We start from the raw sequence: 20,697 nt of genomic DNA, 5'->3' as shown, positions 1-20,697 counted from the left end.
GGGGCCTGCTAGGCTGTTTCTCAGGGGGACTTGCTCTAGTGGGAATGCACCCGCAGGGTGTTGGGGGGCTGAGCTTGGTGGAAGTGATTCTTGCCTCCACTAGGTGGCGCTGTGTGCAGGGGGATAGGAGGGAGGTAAAAGGCATCTCCCTGCTTTGTTCTTGTAGTGGTGATTTCCTGCCTGACACTCTTCAGGAAGCCCCCAAAGAAGAGCAAACAATCACCCCTCCTGTATCCCCAGCTTCTGTCAGATCCCTGCCTTCACCCTGTGTCCGAGCTGTCTGCCTGCCAGGCAGCAAAGTGCTCTTGTGTTTTATCTCAGGCGTTCTGCTGGGCTTCCAAATTCCAGATTTGATGGACCTGCACAGTGCAGACCCGCGCTGATCCTCTGGGGGAGGGTCTGGTCACACTGTGGCTGTTGCCACTTTGTCCCCCCCCCCCCAAAAAAAAAACCAGTCACACAACTGTGCACCCGTTTGGAGTTCATGGTAAAGCACAGCAAAAAGCTGGACCAAGATTTGCTGCCCTCAGCCAGGGTCTCAGCTTCTGCGCAAGGGAACCCGACGGCACATTGGTGCTGCCCGCTGTCTTCACCCTGGAGAAGCCATGCTGCCACCCCCAAACACACTGAAGACCTTACAATTGTTTCTCCCTGGGTGACCCAGGGATCCTGTATCCACAGGGTCTTCCCCTTGGCCTTCCCCTTGGCCCTCCTTTGGCACAAGAGCACCCTAAGCCATGGCAGACATCCGTGGGTCATACACCTGAAACCCTGGCAGTGGTGTGGACCTCGAAACCTTCAGACTTTGAGCTCCACTGCTTATAAAGACCTGAGAGAGCCAGCCCCTCTCCTTCTTCTAGTCAGTGATTTTGGGAAGAGCTTTCCTCATGGAATACCCTGGGTGGGTTCTTACTCATTCTTTCTCTCTCCCTCTCTCCCACTCCCTTCTCCGTGAGAGGACTCCCTCAATTCCATAGTACGTGCAGCTCTTTCCTCCTCCATATCAGATACCTCCACAGCTCCTACCTTCGACGATACAGCAATTATCCTACCTCTGGTTGTGTAGCTTCTCAGATCAATTCCTTGGGTGTTCAAAATAATTTGATATTTTCTAGCTGTGTTTGAAGGAAAAGGCAAGCTTCGGGTTCCTCTAAACCCCCATCATCTTAACTCCTCCCTCCCATGTGTCTTTCGCTTGCGTTCTCTTCTCATATCACTGACACCATGTGGATATTTTCACTACTAAATGGTCTGTGTGTTTTGCTCTCTCTTCTGATGCACAGAGACTTACCTATCATATTTGTCTTCCAAAATTATGAAAGGAAAGAACTGTCCTTTGCAACCAGAATACTGCTTACGTGTCCAAAGGTCTCTAGAAAGTACCCTCTGTCTGATTTCTAGATTTAGCACAACAATGTCCACCATCACTACCCCACCCGCCTGCGGCCTCATACTCCAATCCCTGCTTGGCTCACTGTCTCCAGAAGCTTTTGCTCTGCCTGGGATGACCTTTCTCCCCAACCATCCTGTAGGATTTAGCTCACGCCCCCCCTTTTCCATAAGGCTGGTACATACATCCTCCTCCCCACTGCCAAACCAATCTTTCCCATATCCATATCCCATTGACTCTTGCATGGGTAACTTTCCACCTTTAGATTCCCCATCTCGCCTTGGGTTATGAGCTTCTGCAGGCAGCTAAGTCTTTCCCCGCCTGCTAGCACAATAGTCTGTACATTACCTAATATTTATCATTTAATTTGAGAGAATGAAAAGAGAGATGGTTTTGTGAATGGAAACTCAGTAGGGGAAAAATTTTGAGAAGATCCAGAGAACCAGAATCTTGCAGATTTTTTATAATGGAGGCTTAATTCTATTTGTTGAGACTTTGAATCTCTGAATTTCAGAATACTAGAAGAGGAAAAGTTGGCATAGTTAAGAGGATTTTCCTCTGGTTTTACCATCAAGCCTTGTTGCACAACTGCTCTCTTTATTCCTGACCTGAGTTTAAGGTTAAGAGAGGAGGAGTAGGCAAAGGGATCTACACATCCCACTAAGTAATAGGAGTTTGCAGATTGTAAAAACAGGAGGCTAGCCCACACCATCTGAAAGCCTGGCCATCACTCCCTCCAGAGGACTTCAAATGCTTCAGGCCTCAGAATTTGGAGGCGTATAGTCCCACCTCTCCGGTGTGTGCAAGGAGCCCCAACCAAGGGGCTGGGCCTGGGGTTGAGGAAGCAACGCACTTGACTTGCTCACTGTTTTCGCCTATTTTATCAGGAATGGGTAAAAGGCCCATCAACCCCCTTTGCCCTAGACAAAACATTTGATGACCTTCCCTAAATTCAGGAATATGGGAAAGAATTGACTACTTCCTCCTCTGCTAGCAACACCCTTTGCATGTGTCCTAATCATCCTTTTGTTTTTTCCTCCTGTGTCCTAGTTAAGGGAAGCCTCAGAGTTCTGAAATTTTGCAGGATAGTAGGGCAAGGCAAATGTGAGTCTCAGCTGAAGATTTGAGCATCTATAGAGAAAAAAATCAGGGGTCCATATCTGACCTCTGCTACCAGTATTCCAATATCCTTTTTTTACTTTTTTTACTGAAAGAGTGGAATATTTTAAGAATCAAATTGTCAATTATTTTATTTATTTTATCTGATGTGAGAAAATAATTGAAGTCTTAAACCATAAGAGATTCTTAATGTCACAAAACAAACTTAGGGTGGCCGGGCGGAGGTGGGTAGGGAGAGGGTGGTGGGGTTATGGACATTGGGGAGGGTATGTGCTATGGTGAGTGCTGTGAGTTGTGTAAACCTGGTGATTCACAGACCTGTACCCCTGGGGCTAATAATACATTATATGTTTATAAAATTTTTTTTTAATTATTAAAAAAATAATTGAAGTCTTAATAGAGAAAGTAAAACTATAAATAGGCCTCAAATGATGGAATTTTAGTTTGTTTCTGATTATTAATGTAATGCTTGTAGAAAAAATATAATAAAGAAAACTTAGAATTTTTAAAATTTAAATAAAATTTTATTCATCCATTAGGGCCATGCTTTTTTCTCTTTGGTTGCCCTGCCATCTTCAGCACAAAACTCCCACCTCTTAATGCAAGATGGCTATTCTAATCCCAGCCAAAATAACCACATTCCAGGCAAAAAGGAGATGAAGGCAGGAAAGGACTGTGCCTCTTGCTCTTAAGAACATGTCTCAGAAGCTGTGTCCATGCTTCACTTGCACGCCATTGGTGCCATGTTCTCACATAACTACACCTTGCTGTAATGGGGACGCTGGGGAATGGAGTCTATTCTGTGCCCAGATAAAACTCTTGAACTCACTTATTGTAGGAAAGTGGGAAAGCAGATATTGTATACTACCAACAGCCTCTAGCATGGGAGTAAATTCCAAGGAGAATCTTGTTAGATCACCAAAGGAGTGAATGTGAAGATACAAATGGGAATTTGTTCTATATTAGGGAAGAGATAGTGTGCAGGGTCTGGAAAGACAGGGCTGAAGCCAGCCTTGCCAGAAAAGCCCAGATGCACTGACTTTTAGGTGGAAAGCAAGGCTGCTGACTCCAAGAAAGGATTCAGGGAAAAAGAAAAAAAATGTAAGGATTTTGTAATAGGGGTTGGCAATGCAAATCCTCTGAATATCTACAAATTCTTCCGTAGGTATCCATGCCTTGTTAATGTGGTGTGGAGTTGGGTCTGTTCAGGAGAAGGACTGGAATTTTTATGTCTTGCTTTTTCTGAGGTATGTAATCAGGGTGCCTTGAGGCATAGCTGCTTAAAATACCAGAGTTTGTTTTCTTGCAGGGGAAATTGACCTGTGAAGGGAAAGATTCATTCGTCCATCCTGGAATGGAGAGGTCTCTCTTGGCCTGGTCACACAGTATGAAAACGAGGTATGGAGGATGTCTCCAGCCCATCACACCATCCACATGTGTGTTGGGGGACGTTTTGTTTTTAGACGTGGACTTTTAACACATCAGAGGGAGTTAACTTCCTGGTGTCCTGGTGAATGCAGCCATTCTACCTAGAGCTACAGGCAGAAGACAGTGTGAGTCCCCATGTTCTCTGCCTTCCTCTCTCCTATACTGATTAAGAAAGCAGGTATGCAGAATTCAGAACTAGATTTGGTTGCCAAGGACAGTGATGTCAAAGTCTCCCCCAAAATTTGGGTATGGCTCTTTTGCTGTCCTTCTACAGAGCTGTTTTTGTCTTTCATGGATACTCACTAGTTTTCTACTGGAAGAAAAGGAAGCATGACTTTGTGATTCTCATCTGGCATCAAAACAACCTTGAGTCTGAATAGATGAGGTCTTGGCTTGAGGAATTGTTACGCGGTGGGGAGACCATCCTAGGCAGAAATAACAAGATGAGAAAAGATACAGAGTTAGGGGGGTGAAGCCCCAAATCAATTAATAGCAAAGTAAGAACACAGGATGTTGTGCCAGGCTAGAAAGATCTGAGCCTCAGCAGGTAAATCTGCTCAGTTCAAGTCCAGTTTCCATCAGCTGGAAGCAACTGCCTACCAGGGGTCTGAGGCACCGTGGAAAGAATACCTTGATTAGCTAATGATGTTTACCCCAAGTATGTAGGGAGAGAAGTGTCAGGAGAGGAGCCATGGAAACCTCACAATGAATCTGAACGAGAGTGGAGAGTCTTGGAGCTGCTGAAGGACTGAAGTCTATCTGAGGGGACCTGTTAGTTTACATGTACCAACATACATCTAGCAATTTCAGAATTCTGGGGGCTGCTTTTGGCTGAAAATTAGACTGAAATACCCTTCTCCTAAGAGTTGGCCAGAGAGGTGGTGGAGTGGTATGTGATCCCTGGGATTGTATTTGCTTTGAGAATAGTAAAGAAGGTCAGGGGCAGGTGTAGGAGAAACCACAAGGACACATGGGCTGGGCGGGACGTCTTTCAGCTCCTTACCTGATAATGATAATAGTGAAGAAGCAAGGTTGCTCTGAGAAGCTGGTGGGAATGAGACGAAGGAGACTCAGAGAAGGATCCATAGTTTGGGGATTCCTCCCAACTCCCTCTTCATTCCACTTCTGTAGTTACCAGGAGAGGTTTCCAACCCCAGCTTCAAATCTCCAAGTGACCTCATGCATTTGAAAAGGTGACTTTGCTCTCCAATTTGCAGTCCTTCCTGTATATCTCACTGCAGTCGGACTAATGGCATGTTAGGGTCACCACATTCCCTAAGCGTTCTTTTCAAAAGCTGGTGTTCCTGGATGAGTGCCATGTTCTCCTAGTAAGGACAATGGAGACTCCTTAAATTTTTTAAAAGACTATTTATTTATTTATTTATTTGAGGAGAAGGGAGGGATAGAGGGAGGGATAAAGGGTGAAGAAAGAGAAACACAATCCCAAGCAGACTCTGCCCTGAGTGTGGAGACCAAAGTGGGGCTCCATCTCACGACCCTGAGATCATGACCTGAGCCAAAATCAAGAGTCAGATGCTTAACCAACTGAGCCACTCAGGTGCCCCAAAACTAAATTTTTTCAAATGAAAAGATGGATGGAATTTCTCATTTATCAGTGGAAGCCACGCCGCCTTTGCTAACAATGCCCTTTGGTACCCATTCAGTGTTGCCTGTCCTCATTACCCATCTCCACCGTGACACAGTGTCCCAACTTTGGTTCACATCCCCCGCTTTGCTGCCAGTTCGAATACTAACCTCAGAATGACCCAGCGGCTTGCTCAGATGGTTGTTGTAAATGGAGTCTACTTGCCCTATTTATTGCTCAGAGCTTTTGTCTAAAGGGCACAATGCAAAGAATGATCTCCTAGCCTTTGGTATCTGATTGGCCTAAACTGAACATCAGACTTCAAGTTCTTTTACTTCCAAACATCCTACTAATTTCCTCAAGGCTAATTTTCTTCTGACTCTACATTTTCCCAGTCGCTTTTTGCCTAAGCTCCTTTTGGACATTGCTTGTTCGCTTCTCACAGACCCTACTCCCCACGTTCCTCACTACCCCTCACTTCGACCACATATCTCTATAGCACCTTCCTGAACCTCACAGGAGCTGGGCATGCCAAGATCTTACATTCAGTGGCTGTTCTCATTTACATTCCCTCCCTGACCCCCAAAGTCTTTAGTCTGTGTTTCCCGGAGTAAAGTTAAAGAAGATATCCAAGAACATAACCCTGGAGAGCACTAGCGATTAAAGGGGTAGACAGTGAAAAAGAAGTTGGGGAAAGGTAATGCAAAGAAATAGTTGAGTGGTTTTGCAGAAATTGAGGGAGAGGAGTTTCAAGGACACAGTCCGGGTCAGATACCAGCTGGATGTCATGGAAGATAAGGACTGAAAACCGTCTATTGAATAACTGTGTTAAGTGGGCAGCTGGGCACGGCCACAGAGAAACTGGCTCATTGAACAACGGACAGTCCACTGCAGGGGGCATGCAGTGTTTGGAAGGCAGCTGGGCCCTGCCGAAGGAATTTCAATTTTGGAGTCATTCAACTCAGCTAGAAACTGGTTCTACCATTTCTAGTTCTGGGATCTGGGACACATATAGCTCAGTCTCCTCTACAAAATGGATTTAATTGTAACTTCCTCAGAGTGACTGAGGCTGCAAGGGAAATGGCACTCAGCGAAAGCAGGCAGGTCCCTCTGCCCTTCTGTCTCATTGCTTTAGTCATATTGGTTCAGCGATTAGTTCAGCTCATCCGCACTCCACCTCACTTGTCCTCAGTGTTGACACGTGGTGACTTGTCAGTAATTTCAGCAGAGAAGAGGCTGCTTTTGCCCCCACCTTCAGCCTCCAAAGCCCTGTACCTGGTAAGGATGGCAGCTCATCAGCACTGGGCACCTGAGCTCCAAAGGGTGGGAACTGCCCCCGCCAAATCCCGGACAGTCTCCTTCCCCACTGCCTAGTGCATCCCACACGGGTCTCCCTGGCCTCTTTGCTGCCTTCTCCTCGGGCTTCTCAGTCTCCTCTTGGGCCCTCAAGGGAACTTATCTCAATTTTCAATCCAAGCCCCCTCTCGGCTTCTGCTTTTTTTTTTTTAACACCTCAGAGATTTGATCCACACTTAATTTATAACTTCCATATGGAAAACATCCACATGTGTCTCTCCAGTCACTTCCCCTTTCCTGAGGTTCACATGCACATCTACTGCGTATAGAAATGACACATTATAACTTCCTCCTACCTCTGCTCCCCCTAAAACAATCAATAAAAAACCAGCAGCCAGCTCTGCAAGTCGCTGGATTTGCAATGACCACCCCCGCCACTCAGCCTCATTCCATCGCCATTCTTCCACCCGGTTCTGCCTACAGCGCCTGCCGCTTCTGCCATCGACGCTTCCACAGGGACCCCGTTAGAGCTGAAATGTCGCTGACACCATCTCTAACCCACGGAGGCATGAAGGAAAGGCGAGTGGGCAGAGGGGAGAGGCAGGGGACGGGCAGGAGGGAGGAAGAGAAGGAAGAGGGAAAGCGCAGGCAGAGGACGATGGGGAGAGAAGGGAAGGGGGTTCATTTGAACAGAACCTACGCTGGGGCAGGAGTCTCCAGAGGCAACTTCTAATACCCATTTGGAATTAGAAGCGTTGGCTTGACTGCCTGCACCGCCTGCGAGTCCAAGACCCAGGGTGAACACGGAGCGCTCAGCCGTGAAAATCGCCTTTCCCACCGCAACCCCTTGGCACAATCGCACATGGTGCAGAGCTTGGCAGCGCGCACGCGCACGCACGCGCACATACACGCACAGGCACGCGCGCGCACTGACGCAGAGTCTAGGGGGCTCGGCCACAGCCGGTGGAGCCACGCCTCTGACCACCGAATTCCCGCCTTATTCATGGTGCGGTTCTAGTCCCTCTTCTGATAAAGGCCCTCCTGAGTCCAAGGACAAAGCCACGCTCACCACTTTCCCACGTTCCAAGCACCGGGTCTCCGCTTTCATCCTGACTCCGAAGCCCATTGCCCTACTGGGGTTCCTGGTGGTCAAACATCGCAGACCACCGGCTGCCTCCAGTCCAGCCTGACGCCGCAGGCCCTCACCTGGGAACAGGTGCTCTCCCTTCCTGCGTACTGCGCATCGGGTACCGCGCCTGATGGCTTTCCTACAGGGCCTCGTTTCATTCCCCGGACGGTCTTGGGAGGAGGCCTTACTGCCACCAGGTCGGACAGCTGGCATGTGCCGGGCAGAGTGGTGCCCCATCCGCCTGCTGGGCTGCCCGGAAAACCCTGCACCGTGAAGAGTTATTTGTTTGAACGTGGGGATGGCGGAGGGATGAGTTCGTCTGAAAGAGGGAACAAATCCAATTTTCCCACCTGTTGTATCTCAGTGCACATGGCAGTGCCTGGATGACATCGGGACAGACATGCTCAGTGGTTTCTGAGTTGCTCCGCCAATGCGGATACTTCCCTAAATCCAGCGTTTCAGTGAACGTCCACGTGTCATAGAGGGGTCTATCTCCAGGTTTAGGGCAAATTGTGATGTTTTGTATCCTTTTATAAAATCCTATGCCTTCAAACACTCGGTGTCTATACTTAAAAATCTATGAATGCAATATCCCCATATTATATTTTATCAAGTATTCGTGCATTCCTTATAATGTCTGCACTAGATACCAAAATTCTTGGAAACACCCGCAGGTTAATGGTGCCCTCTGCTGGTGACGTGTGGCACGGACACCGTAGCAGGCCGAGGCCCGTGCTCCGTGGCTGTTGAGATTCAGAAATGCCGGTGCGGTGTTTTCAGAGTGCTAACTCGGAAATGAAGCAGCTAAATTCCAGCCCCAGCCCTTCTGCCAATTGACTTCCTGACGTTACACGAATGACTTCCCGCTCCTGGGCCTCAGTGGTCTGTTCCAGAGCAGAGTCCCAGCCGGGTCCGTGGTCTCTCAGTGCTCCCGGGTTCCTGCGTTCTGGACAGCGTGGCATCAGTTGCACGCTCTTGCCAAGACCAGGGACCCAGACCCTTCCACAGCCTGCTAAAGAGGCAATAAGACTCCCCGAGCCACCATACCCTTCAGGTCAATAGCATGTCACAAACTTTACTATGGCTTTTCAACTTTATACGAGACTGGAGAGCAGCGTGGGACGAAGGAGACGGAAGGAGGTGAATTCCTGAGCACCTGTGACGGGCATGCTCACAGGCTTCCCTGCGGTCCGACTCCTGGGAAGTAAGGAGCCCTGAGACCCAGTGTCCCCTCCCCAAAGGCATGGCTGTTCCGTTGAGGCGCTCTTTAATTTTTTCGCTGGCAGGTGTGCAGACTATGTTAACCAAAACGTGAGACTCTTACTGCTGGTGAAGGTCATCAACAAGCTTTTTGCTTACTCCTCATTAGGGAAAGTCAGTCATATTCCCTCATCTGAGCTGTGCTTTGGTGGGTTTCCATAATCCTTCAACAGGAGGAGAAGGAAATATTTTAAGCAACAGTTTGTCACAGGTACATGGGATGAAGATATCTCATTGTTAGAAGTACACGCTGTCTCTTAGAATGTATTCTATTTGAAAATATTGCAAACAGGAGAGGCTATCTAAAAGGAAAGAAATATTTCTAATATTTAACCCAAGTAAAGGATGTGTTTATTACACAAGGATGAGTAATAAATTATTTTTTAAACCTACAGTTATTTTTTTTACCTGTTTCTAAAGAATCAGAGTAAATAGTCCTGCTTAACACAACAGTCACCTATAAGATAACTAGACAGAACTTTATGAAAATAAGAATCCCTTTTAATGAAATGACTTAGTAGGATGATTCAGACAGAAGGTGACTCTGAACAGGCTAATTTTTTTCTTTTTTGTCTTAGTATTCCAGCTGCCCTCTCAGGACAATAAAATGCTCTGTTTGTCCCACTCAAACACTGAGGTACTGAGTGTTGCCCAGTAACAAGAGAAAATATGCAGATGTTGACTTTTTTCCAGTGTAAGGGCATTAAACCATGAGGAAATCTTTAAGGACCCAGGGAATAACTGTATCTCGAAGGCCGAATACCCTTCAGGCGCTGGGAAGCCACGATCAGTTTTGCCCCCTCAGTTCCCACAGGCCAGGCACAGATTCATACCAAGTACGCCCAGCTCTAGGCGTTTCTGTATAAGCCATTTCCAGACTGGAATTATTTTTTCTCATTTCAAATATACTGGAAAGGACAGGAAAGGGCATGCCAAATTGTCCTTACAAAACACATACAGATTATTCCTAAGAGAATATGAGGAAAGCAAGTAAAAGTGATGACCTTTCAATAGTCACATAAACAAAGATCCCCAAATTCAAATTCTTTTCACTTACTCTAAAGGAGTATCCTGGTAGGGAAAGTGTGGTTACACAGTGGCAAAGGAATCTGCCTTGAATCAGAATTTTTTAAAATGGAGGCAAGTAACTGAAGAAAACTTGTTTTTACCTGATAGATTTTCACCATGACTTTCAGTTTCATGTGAGCTAGCTGTGTGACCCTGGGAAGATCATTCTACCTCTGTAGACCTTACTTTCTTTATCAAGGAAGGTAGGCAGCTGAACACAATGGGACAGGTCAGAGCAGTGCTTTCCAATCCTGCCATTGATCACATGCTCGTGGGCACATACCTGTGCCTTCCCGAATGGGACCATCATTGTCAGAGTCCTCCAAACACCAGCAACCTCACAGGCTTGCATCAAATGAGAAAATGAACATGAAAGTCTTTCAGAAATTACAAAGTAATGTACAAATGCTAAGTCAGCTTCATCTCATTCTCCAAAGTCCCTTCCATCTGGAATTGACTAGTTAATCCCATTATTTAATTAATTTATTAATTAATATGTTCAGGGCCTACTATGTGCCATACACAGTGCTAGGTCGTCATGCAGTGATAGTCAACCCAAACACAACCACTGCCCTCATGCTGCTGTGACCTCATGGAAGAGAAACACATGAGATAATTGCAGCACTGTTTCTGTGATACTGTTACACAATTTCTTTTCTTCCACATTCTCTCTTCCCAGTCACCTCTAACACCATGTGGCCACAATGGTGAGTGCTGGGGGAAGGAGGAAGCCTCACCCTCAGCCCCACCCCTCCCTCCACAGCAAGGGGGCAGGAGTCTATCACCAAGAGTGGGTAGGATTTCTACAATTATTTCTACAATTATGACAATTATAAAAAGCCCATGTATTTAGTCGACTTCGTGATGGTTTGTAAATGCCTTTGAGACTATAGAGTCCTTATGGCCTGCACCCCGGAGGCCCATGTCCATACGCCACGGGAACATCCGGCAGTGACCTCTCTACCGCTGTCTGTAGTTGGATCCGGTTTCTCATCTCTGTCAGGAGAGCTTCTCTTTGGTGTAGACAGACTATCAGTGTTCCAAATCCTAATACAGCTCCAGTCTGCTCTTGCCAAAAAATTGCCTACTGGCTCCCAACTATCTTCAGAAGAGGTCCATGTCACGTTTCAAATTCAGAGCCTTTCAAATAGTAAGAGGCTTACAGAAATATCTCAGCTCATGCAAACACGTCAGTGCATGTAGGCCTCTGATCTCTTATGCCTCACAAGTATAAGGAGAAGTATTACTGCTCCCAAAATACACGAAAGTTAGACCAACTTTAGACCATCACTCCTGTGGTCAACAGAATAATATCCCCCAAGATGTTGTATTAGTTTGCTAGGGTTGCCATAACACAGACTATGACACAGAAATTGCAAAAGACTGGCTAGGTTCAACAGACACTTATTTTCTCATGATTCTCCAGGCTGAAAGTCTCCAATCAAGGTGTTGGCGGCTTGGTTTCTCCTGGGACCTCTCTCCTTGGCTGCGGACAGCTGTCTTCTTCCTGTACCCTTATATCACCTTCCTTCTGGGTATGTCTGTGTCCAAGTTTGCTCTTCTGATAAGGATATCAGTTATCTTGAATTAGGCCCCACCCTAGTGACCTTATGTTAACTTAATCATCTCTTTAAAGATACCGTCCCCAGTCACAGTCACAGTCTGAGGTACTGAGGGTTAGGACTTCAACATGTGAATTCTGGAAGAATACAATTCAGCCTATAACAGATTCTATGCCCTAATCCCCAGAACCAGTGATTATGTTACCTAACATGGCAAAAGGACTTCACAGATGTGATTAAATTGATTTAAGGATATTAAGGTGGGGAGATTACTCTGGATTATCTAGGTGGCCTCAACGTACTTGTCCTCAGAAGGAGGCTTAAGTATCGGAATCAGAGAAGAAGGTATGACAACAGAAACAGAAGTCAGAGAAAGACAGAGACAGATTGAAGGGAAGGACTGCTGGCTTTGAAGACAGAGGAAGGGGCTGTGAGGCCAGGAACACAAGTGGCCTCTAGAGAGTGGAAAATGCAAGGAAAAGGATTCTCCCCTAGAGCCTCCAGAAGAAACACAATGACACTTTGATATCCTTGATATCTGCTCGGTGAAACATCTGACCTCCAGGACTGCGAGATAATAAATTTGTGTTGTTTTAAGCCACTAAGTTTATAGGAATTTGTTACAGCAGCAATAAGAAAACTAATATAATTTTCTAGTCTGGAAACATTTTGGAAGCTCTGAGACTGAGGAAATAGAAGAACCAGAAAATAATAAAAAACTGGAGTTCAAGTGAAAGTACCAAAGGAAATGAGGAAGGAAGAGAAAAGGAGATAAAGAAATTGAGAAATGCAGGGGGCGAGATGAGTAAGGAATTCAGAAGGAAGCAGGCCTTACAGAAGACATGCTGGCCTAGAGAAGTTTATAATATTAGAGAATTTGAACACAAAGGACAGAACATGATAAAAATCATTTGTGGAACCTGGAAAGGAAAGGAGCTCTTCTAGGAAAGGAGCCCTATTCAACTGTTCGCACCCATGGCTCTGACCACACTGATGTGCCAAAGCTTGGGCCAAGCTCCCTCCACAAGGACAGGCCACAAAGCCAGTTAGCCAGATACGAAAATGGCCCTAGGGCATGCATGCTTTAGAGAAGCCACTGACCGAAACAAAACCGAGCTCTGAAACCATCTAGGTGAACGATGTGGACATCCTCAGTGTAGACGACAATAACAGTATAGCTACTCTTTAGAAGTCTATTACGATATCCAAGCACTTGAGAGAATGAATACACGAACAGACAGCGGCCAGACCACATGTGAAAATAAAGCTCTAGCCCACAACCTGCAGCAACCCCATACCTACAGTAACCAGCTCAGGAAGCCCGGCTGCTGGAAGTCGGACCTGGAAGCACTCAGGCTGCACTCTGTAGCAACAATCCAGGAAACCAAACAAGAACTTCTGTAACAACTGGCCCCAGATGGCCAGAACTCGATTAATAACGGACAGCTTCATTAGTTTTTGTTCCTATTTCCAACTCAGGACCAACGCAAAGAAAGTCAAATAACTACTCCTAACCAATCAAGTAGGCCGTCCTCCTTCTACATCCGTCTCCAGCTTTGTCATGACAACAGTCTCCAGTCGGGGCGCACCTGAGCCTTCTGTTTCTTTCCACCACAAAGCTTTCCCAGTCCTCTTCTGAGTTCATGCCAAAAGCAAGTGATGGTCGCCAACAGCCTTGCTGTAGCCGATGGCCACTGCTTATTTTCATTTGTGTGGTCTTCATGCAAACGCTTAGGAAACACTTGCTCTCAGCAGCGCGGTGATAACTTCTATGACGGACAGATGGCAGCACCCAAAGCGTCCCTCTCTGATTGGCACCTGAGACTCTGTGTTCGCTCTCTGGCACCTGAATACCCACAGAAGTTTGACTAAATACTTTCTCTAGAGCAGCCTACTAACCACGTTTGAGAAAGACTGAACTAGAGTTTAGGAAGAAAAGTCACAGTTTGGGTGCCAGAAAATAAATGGTCGAATGCCAGAGTGGAAGGAGTCAACAGGGAAAACCAGGGAATGGTCAACATGAGACGGTCGGATGTGTCCGGCCTACATCACAGGGGTATTTCCTTTTAGATATTAATGTGCTTTAAAATGTGCCCAAGTGTTCCTGAAGGTTCCCCCAGGGTCTTGTCTCATTGTCAAGCCCAGTCCAGACCTCCATGCCAGCTCTGTGCTGGCCTTGACCCTCCTAAGACCCTTGTGCTGCTGAGCCTACTAGATGCCACTCCTCTCTCTCTCTCTAGAAGCTGAACAATCAACTTCAGGGACCTGCATTCATCCCCGTATTGTCACATATCTCAGTCCCACAATCAGGATAATCCAGGCTCCCAAACATTAGCTCCTGGACTAAACACCCCCATCTCTGGCAGATTAGGACTGTCCCCTGACTCTGTCTCAGGCTGACCTCCATGAACCCTATGCATTGTCCTGCATCACTGTCATTGCATCACTGATTGACCACAAAACATCTGCTCCTTTCCCACCATGATTCTGAGAAAGTCACTTAGTAATCTGATATTGAGACATTCCCATGATTGCCTTGGAGCAAATAGTCTTCAAATTAATTCTACAAATACTACTCATATATTACGCTATCCCTCTTTTGGAGGATAATGAATACTGGGGGAGAGGGGTGGGTTTTCATCTAATGAGCAAAATATATTTAAAGTTCAAAAACCTTTCCTCAAGTTCATGAAACCAGGGACAAGATTTCAAAGAAAACAAGCTATCATCGCTGCCATCCATGCCCACTCCCAACCCCAAGCCCTTACCTGGCCTCCCTTTGCTGGGTGGGGCAGAATCTGAGAAGGGGATGGGGGAACATGCTGGAAAATAGGTAACTATGAAAAGAAAAGGACAAATCAAGGGAGACTTGCCCAAAAAATGAGAAATGTGTTGGCAAAAGGCCACTTTGTGCTGAGCCAAAACACTATTAGCACTGTAAGATTATGGTCAACAAGTAGCCCATATAGAGAGGGACTAACATGTGGGAAGTCAGGTTTCCTGTGTGTCCATCATTCAAGATAATGCCCCTCACAACCCAAAGGCAGCATAAGTGCTAGAAGTATGATGTACAAAGGATGAAAACCAAGTTGCAGTGTTTTCTAAATGGAGGCATCAGGAGGGTATCTATACATGAACTTTGCAGTGGGGAGCCAAGTGATCCCATTGTCCTGAGAGTAGCAGGTACAGTTCCTGCTGCCCTCTAATGTGTCATCACATCCCAGCTAAACGTCCACCTCAAGTGTGTGCAGTGGAGACATTAAACAGCAGATGTATTTACACTTTCGTTTGTCACACATGCTTTGCTCATGGAAACTTCTGCACTCAATATAGTCTCATCAGGGCTGAAAGCTGAGGACTGCAGCCTCCTTCATCACAAGGCTGGCCTACTGGTGTGTCCCATCCCTCTAGACTCTGATGGGTTAAGGGGTAAGATATGACCCAACAAAACCAACCAGAGTATTCATGGAGAGGGGTGAGGACATTAGGAGAAAAAATGTTCTCTTTCTTTATCAGATTGTTAGTTGTAGGAATCATGAAAGCCTGGGTCATCTGGAAGTTGTCTTTCCCCGAGATGACTCCCAGAGCAAAGCAGAGCTGAGTGATAGAGAGAAACTGACTCCTGACAGCAAGGGCTGAGAACCAGAATCCTGTTACTGGGAAGAAACATGCTTAATTCTTAGTTCTAAGAGTCAGTAAAGTCCCTTGTTCTTTCTAAGCAGACTCCACTTGGACTTCTCTAACTAGCCCCAGCTTCAACAGAGGGAAATCCACTGAGCCTGGACCTGAAATTGGGATGTACATTAGCAACAGATCTCCTGCCCCTTCCCCAGTGCTCATGTCACAGTGACTCCGGGAAAGTAGCAGGCAGCTGTACCTTTGAGAAACACGACTCCCTGCCAGATCTGAGCCGAGCCCAGTAAGAGGTGGCCGCCTTACCTTGGGCACATCAGATGTCTGAAATCGTGCCATGGTTTCAGGAGAGCCAGAAAAGCACAAATAAAGTGGCAAGACAGCTGCTCCCCTCCAAAAGGGCATAAGCTCGGGACGAAGAACCCCCAACCCGTGGTTCCCAGGCATGGAACTGAAGAGCAGAACATGCCCACACTGATGTGTGACCCAGAAATCCAGAGAACCAAAGCAAGGAGGGCTGGGGGGCACCTAGGGGCTCGGTTGGTTAAGCATCTACGTTCGGCTCAGGTCAGGATCCCAGGTTCCTGGGATCGAGCCCCTGAGCAGGGAGCCTGCTTCTCCCCGTCCCTCTGCCTGCTCTTCCCCTTGCATTGTGCTCTCTCTCTCTCTCTCTCTCTAAAATGAATAAACAAAAATATTTTAAATATATACATATTTTTTAATGAGCAGGGTTGGCCCCATGGAGCCCAGAGTCAGAAACTCATACTTTGATGTGTACAAACACCTATCAACTACTTCTACTGCCCATTTTTGTTTCCAGCGTCACTGGGTTATCTGGTAGAGCCACCAGACGTTCTGGACACAGTCTGTTTGGGACTCTGAAAGGGACTCATCATGTCCAGGCAAGGTTATAAGACAACTACAAACTGAATTGTGCCCCCTTCAAATTCATATGTTAAAACCCAAACCTCATGTAGCTGATTAGGAATAGAGCCTTAAGGAACTAATTAGGGTTACATTAACGTTAAAGGTAAAACCCTGGTCTGTTAGAACTAGTGTCCTTGTAAAAGAGGAGGAAACAGAAGAGATCTCTGTTTCTCTCTTCTCTTTCTCTCTTCCATGTGAGACACAATGAGAAGACAGCTCTCTGTAAGGCAGGAAAAGAGTTCTTACCAGAAACTAAATTCTGTTCCACCTTGAGCTTGAACTTGCCAGCCTCCAGAACCGTGAGAAATAAATTTCTGTTGTCTAAGCCCTGAGCCTTCGTCCCGGCCTCTGTGGCATTTTTTCATGGTGTCCTGAGCTGACTAAGACAGAGATTGTGAAACTCCCTGGATAGCTATGTCCCAAGATCTCTGGTACACACGACACCCATCTGACCCTGTGGTTTTCTGGACAAAACTTGAGATGACACCTCAGTTCATCTTGAACTCCACATGCTAAAAGGACGGGGCCTATGTCTCGGCTACTGGCTGGCAACGAGAGGCAGCAGCTGCTGGAAGCGCCTATGGCTGGTCAGATGCCTGCTGCATGTGGCCGGCAGACCTGAAGGGCAGACTTTATGGCCAGGAGCTCCATTTCCTCCTTGAGGAAGTCAAGTCTGCTGGCACAACCTTGAGGAAAATTAAGTGTTGGGCAAAGTCCTGCCTCACGGCCCATCTAGTCAACTAGCCTTAAAGTCTGGAATATGTCAAGACGGTAGAGAGTGAAATTGGCCTTCCTATTCCAAATGCCTTAGTTGTGTCAGAGGCTAGACCGCCATCAAGATCTTTCTGCAGAAATAATTGTTTAGCATAGCAGCTACACTGGACAAGTGTGTGGAAAATGGCCTTAGTGAAGGCACAGCCCTATTGGCCGTGCTTACTGTTTCCTTCCCAGTGCTTAGTGTGGAAAGAGGCACGTGGCTGAGTAGCTGTTTTCCTGATGAAGGGAAATGCTGCAGCCCTTGGAAAATTCCTGGCTGCTTTTCTGCCTGCTTCCAAACAGCAGTGACAGAAATGCCCCCATTTGTTCTGACACCATGGGGGCCATCTGTCCTGGATATTCAGCCTGGGTTTCCCATCCTGTTGCTTTCTTCCTAGGTTCTTAGAATACAGGCAGGTTTTCTGCCTCAGTGGGACTATTGCTTCCTGTCAGGGAGAGGGGCTGAGCAGCAAAGGTTAGTGTTACAGCCTTTCTTCTCTTTTATAACCATAAATCCCAAAAGGGCTTAGTCATCCTACCACACTTCTAGAATCCCTTTGCCCTCGCCCTTCCCCTGAAAGTTATTTCATGACTTGGTGCTCAAACCAAGAGTGTCCAGCACACATAAGGAACTTCCCAGAGACATGAATATACTTTTAGAGAAGACATCCCAATGGCTAACAGATACATGAAAAGATGCTCAACTCATCATCAGGGTAACACATATCAAAACCACAAGGAGATACCATCTCATACCTGCCAAAATGGATGCAAAGAAAATAAGAAACAACAGGTGTTGGCAAGGACGTGGAGAAACGGGAACCCTCTTGCACTGTTGGTGGGAATGGAAACTAGTGTGGCTGCTCCGGGGAACAGTATGGAGGTCCCTCAAAAAGCTAAAAATAGAACTGCCCTAGGATCCAGCACTTCTACTACCAGGTATTTACACAAAAGATAGAAAAATACAGATGCAAAGGGGTACGTGCTCCCCAGTGCTTGTAGCAGCATTATCAACAATAGCCAAACTATGGAGAGAGCCCAATGTCCATCGGCTGATCAGTGGATAAAGGAGATGTTGTGTGTATACACACAATGGAATGTTACTTGGCCACCTAAAAGAATGAAATCTTGCCATTTGCAATGATGGAGATGGAGCTAGAATGTATTATGTTAAGTGAAATAAGTCAGAGAAAGACAAATGCCGTATGATTTCACTCGTGTGTGGGATTTAAGGGGAAAAAAAACAGGTGAATATATGGGAAGAGAGGGAAACAAACTCTAAGAGACTCAATGGTAAAGAACAAACTGAGGGCTGGTGGATGGAGGTGGGTGGGGACAGGCTAGTGGGGGATGGGCAGTAAGGAGGCACTCATGATGAGTCCTGGGTGTTGTATGTAAGTGGAGAATAATTGAATTCTACTCCTGAAACCAACATTGCACTGTATGTTCACTAACTAAAAGTTAAATGAAATTTAAAAACAAACAAAAATAAGGAACTGCCCAGATGACCAGTGAAACTTTTATTTTTGAGATGAAAAAAGTTAGGCTTACTCAAAATCCCTCCCACTTCCCCACCCACTCACTCCCATGTTCAATGGCCATACACAGTTGTGGGAGGTCATAAGGCTATTTTTCAGTCTTGGAAACATCCTCTTCCAAGGACAAGGGGCTAAGTTAAAGATCTGAATCCATCAACATGGCCAGGTGGACAACTGGTCTGGTGGGGATAAGAATGAGGGGGGCCAGGGGATGAAGGAGTAGCCAAGAAGAGGAGAAAGGTACAAAACAGAAGTTTCTGAACTAACAGGAGGGCTCCTTTATGGTATTACAGCCCCCCCCCCACCTTATGTGAGGTGGCCCATGGGGACAAAATCTAAAAGAGTCTATCCTACCTGGACCAGGAACTAAGTGCCCAAATGGAATAAACTGTCCATTTCTATTGTGATCACCAGAATTGCTTTGGGAGACTAAAATTACAGATTCTAGGCCTGACTGAATCAAAACATCTCAGGTGGCATCTGAGAATCTTTACTTTTAGAAGTCTCTCAGATGATTTTATAGACCATCCAGATTTGAGAACTTCTGGAACAGTGTGGGAGGAAGAGGTGATTGAGGCCTGTCATGACAGCCAGCTTCTAGACTGACCCCCAGAGATTCAAACCATCAGACAGTCATGCCCTGTGGATTCTTCTTCTACAATGAATAGACACCTGACCCGTGTGACCAATAGGATATTGCAACAATTATGATATGTGGTTCAAAGCTAGGTCATAAAAGATATCACAGCTTTTCTCCTCCCTCTCTCTGGATCACTGCTCTGACACCTCGCACCACAAGGACGCTTAAGCAACCCTATGGAGAAGTTCACACGGAAAGAAACCCAGGCCTCCTGACAACATCTAACATTGACTCCTAGCTACTCCCCAGCTACTTCTTGGAAGTGAACCCCCCAACCCTAGTGAAATCTTCAAGTGTTAGTCCTTCCTGACATACCAACTATTCATGAGAGGCTCCAAGTCAGAGCACCCAGCTAAGCCACCTCTCAGCTACTGACCCACAAAATGATAAGAAATAATAAATGTTCATTGTGGTTTTAACCTGCTGAGTTTGGGGGTGATTTATTCAGCAGAAAATGAAAATCCATATGCCTGGAATGACTGGAAACATTTCAAGAAGGAACTCGGACTCTGAGCCCTGCTATGAGAAGGGACAAGAAGGATGAAGAGACAAGAAGGGAAAGGCATTAGGTAAGACAAAATAATCCAGGCCAGGAATGTTATATGTCACTGAAAGTCAAATAGAGAAGGGTACATTTATCCCTATTTTCCCAGAGAGAGTAACATCGCTCCCCCAGGGCACAGAAGGACCGGTGTCATTACGCTCCATGATGACGCATGCTGGCACTGCCCACCCTGCTCCAAGTTGGCCTAGGTGCTCACTGCCTCTGTCCATGGCTACACATTAAGATCACCTGGGAAACTTAAGCAGATATTGATTCCTGGACTACTTCTCCCAAAGATTCTGGTTTAATTGGTCTGGGCAATAGCCTGGGTGTAAGGAAGTCATAAAAATCTCCCCAGGTGATTCTAATATGCAGCTCTTGGCTGAGAATCACTTCTGTAGGCAAAAGCTTCAGTATCTGTCTACGTGGCTGGGCTAAATGTGTGTATGGTGAGGGTAGGCACCAAACTGTGGCCCTTTGTTCTAATGTAGCCTAGTGGACAGGGGCTCCAGGACTGTGCATACTGAAGTCAGCTTTCTTCTGAAGAGCAACAATGTTCAAATAGCCAATGAGATGCTGTTCTGGTTATTCATGGCTGTGTGGCGTAAACCACAGTACCCTTCTAATTGCCACTCTTGGTTCCGGGGGTTGACGGGCCTCAGCTAGATGCTCCTTACTTGGATGCTTTCATGTGGTTACGGAAAGACAGTGACTGGGGCCAGAGTCCTCTAAGGCCTCCTCATGTATTGTCTGGTGGTTGGTGCTGGCTGTCAACCTGGATCTGTGTGTGCTGTTGGTGGAACATCTACATGAAGATGTGGC

At 46.4% G+C, this 20,697-nt stretch overlaps 1 long non-coding RNA gene across 1 annotated transcript; it reads right to left on the bottom strand.

Annotated features, from left to right (window-relative positions):
* Nucleotides 1–3,049: 3,049 nt before the first annotated feature.
* Nucleotides 3,050–16,730, bottom strand: LOC123394801. The gene is made up of 3 exons (XR_006609537.1): nucleotides 16,644–16,730; nucleotides 4,941–5,262; nucleotides 3,050–4,362 (listed from the first exon to the last, which is right to left on the bottom strand). It is a non-coding gene; the product is annotated as an uncharacterized LOC123394801 (long non-coding RNA).
* Nucleotides 16,731–20,697: the final 3,967 nt, after the last annotated feature.

Source organism: Mustela putorius, unplaced genomic scaffold, assembly GCF_011764305.1.
Source record: "Mustela putorius furo isolate JIRA1106 unplaced genomic scaffold, ASM1176430v1.1 tig00003845_pilon_pilon_pilon, whole genome shotgun sequence".
Lineage (NCBI taxonomy): Eukaryota > Metazoa > Chordata > Mammalia > Carnivora > Mustelidae > Mustela > Mustela putorius.
This window is presented reverse-complemented; position numbering and strand designations above follow the sequence as displayed.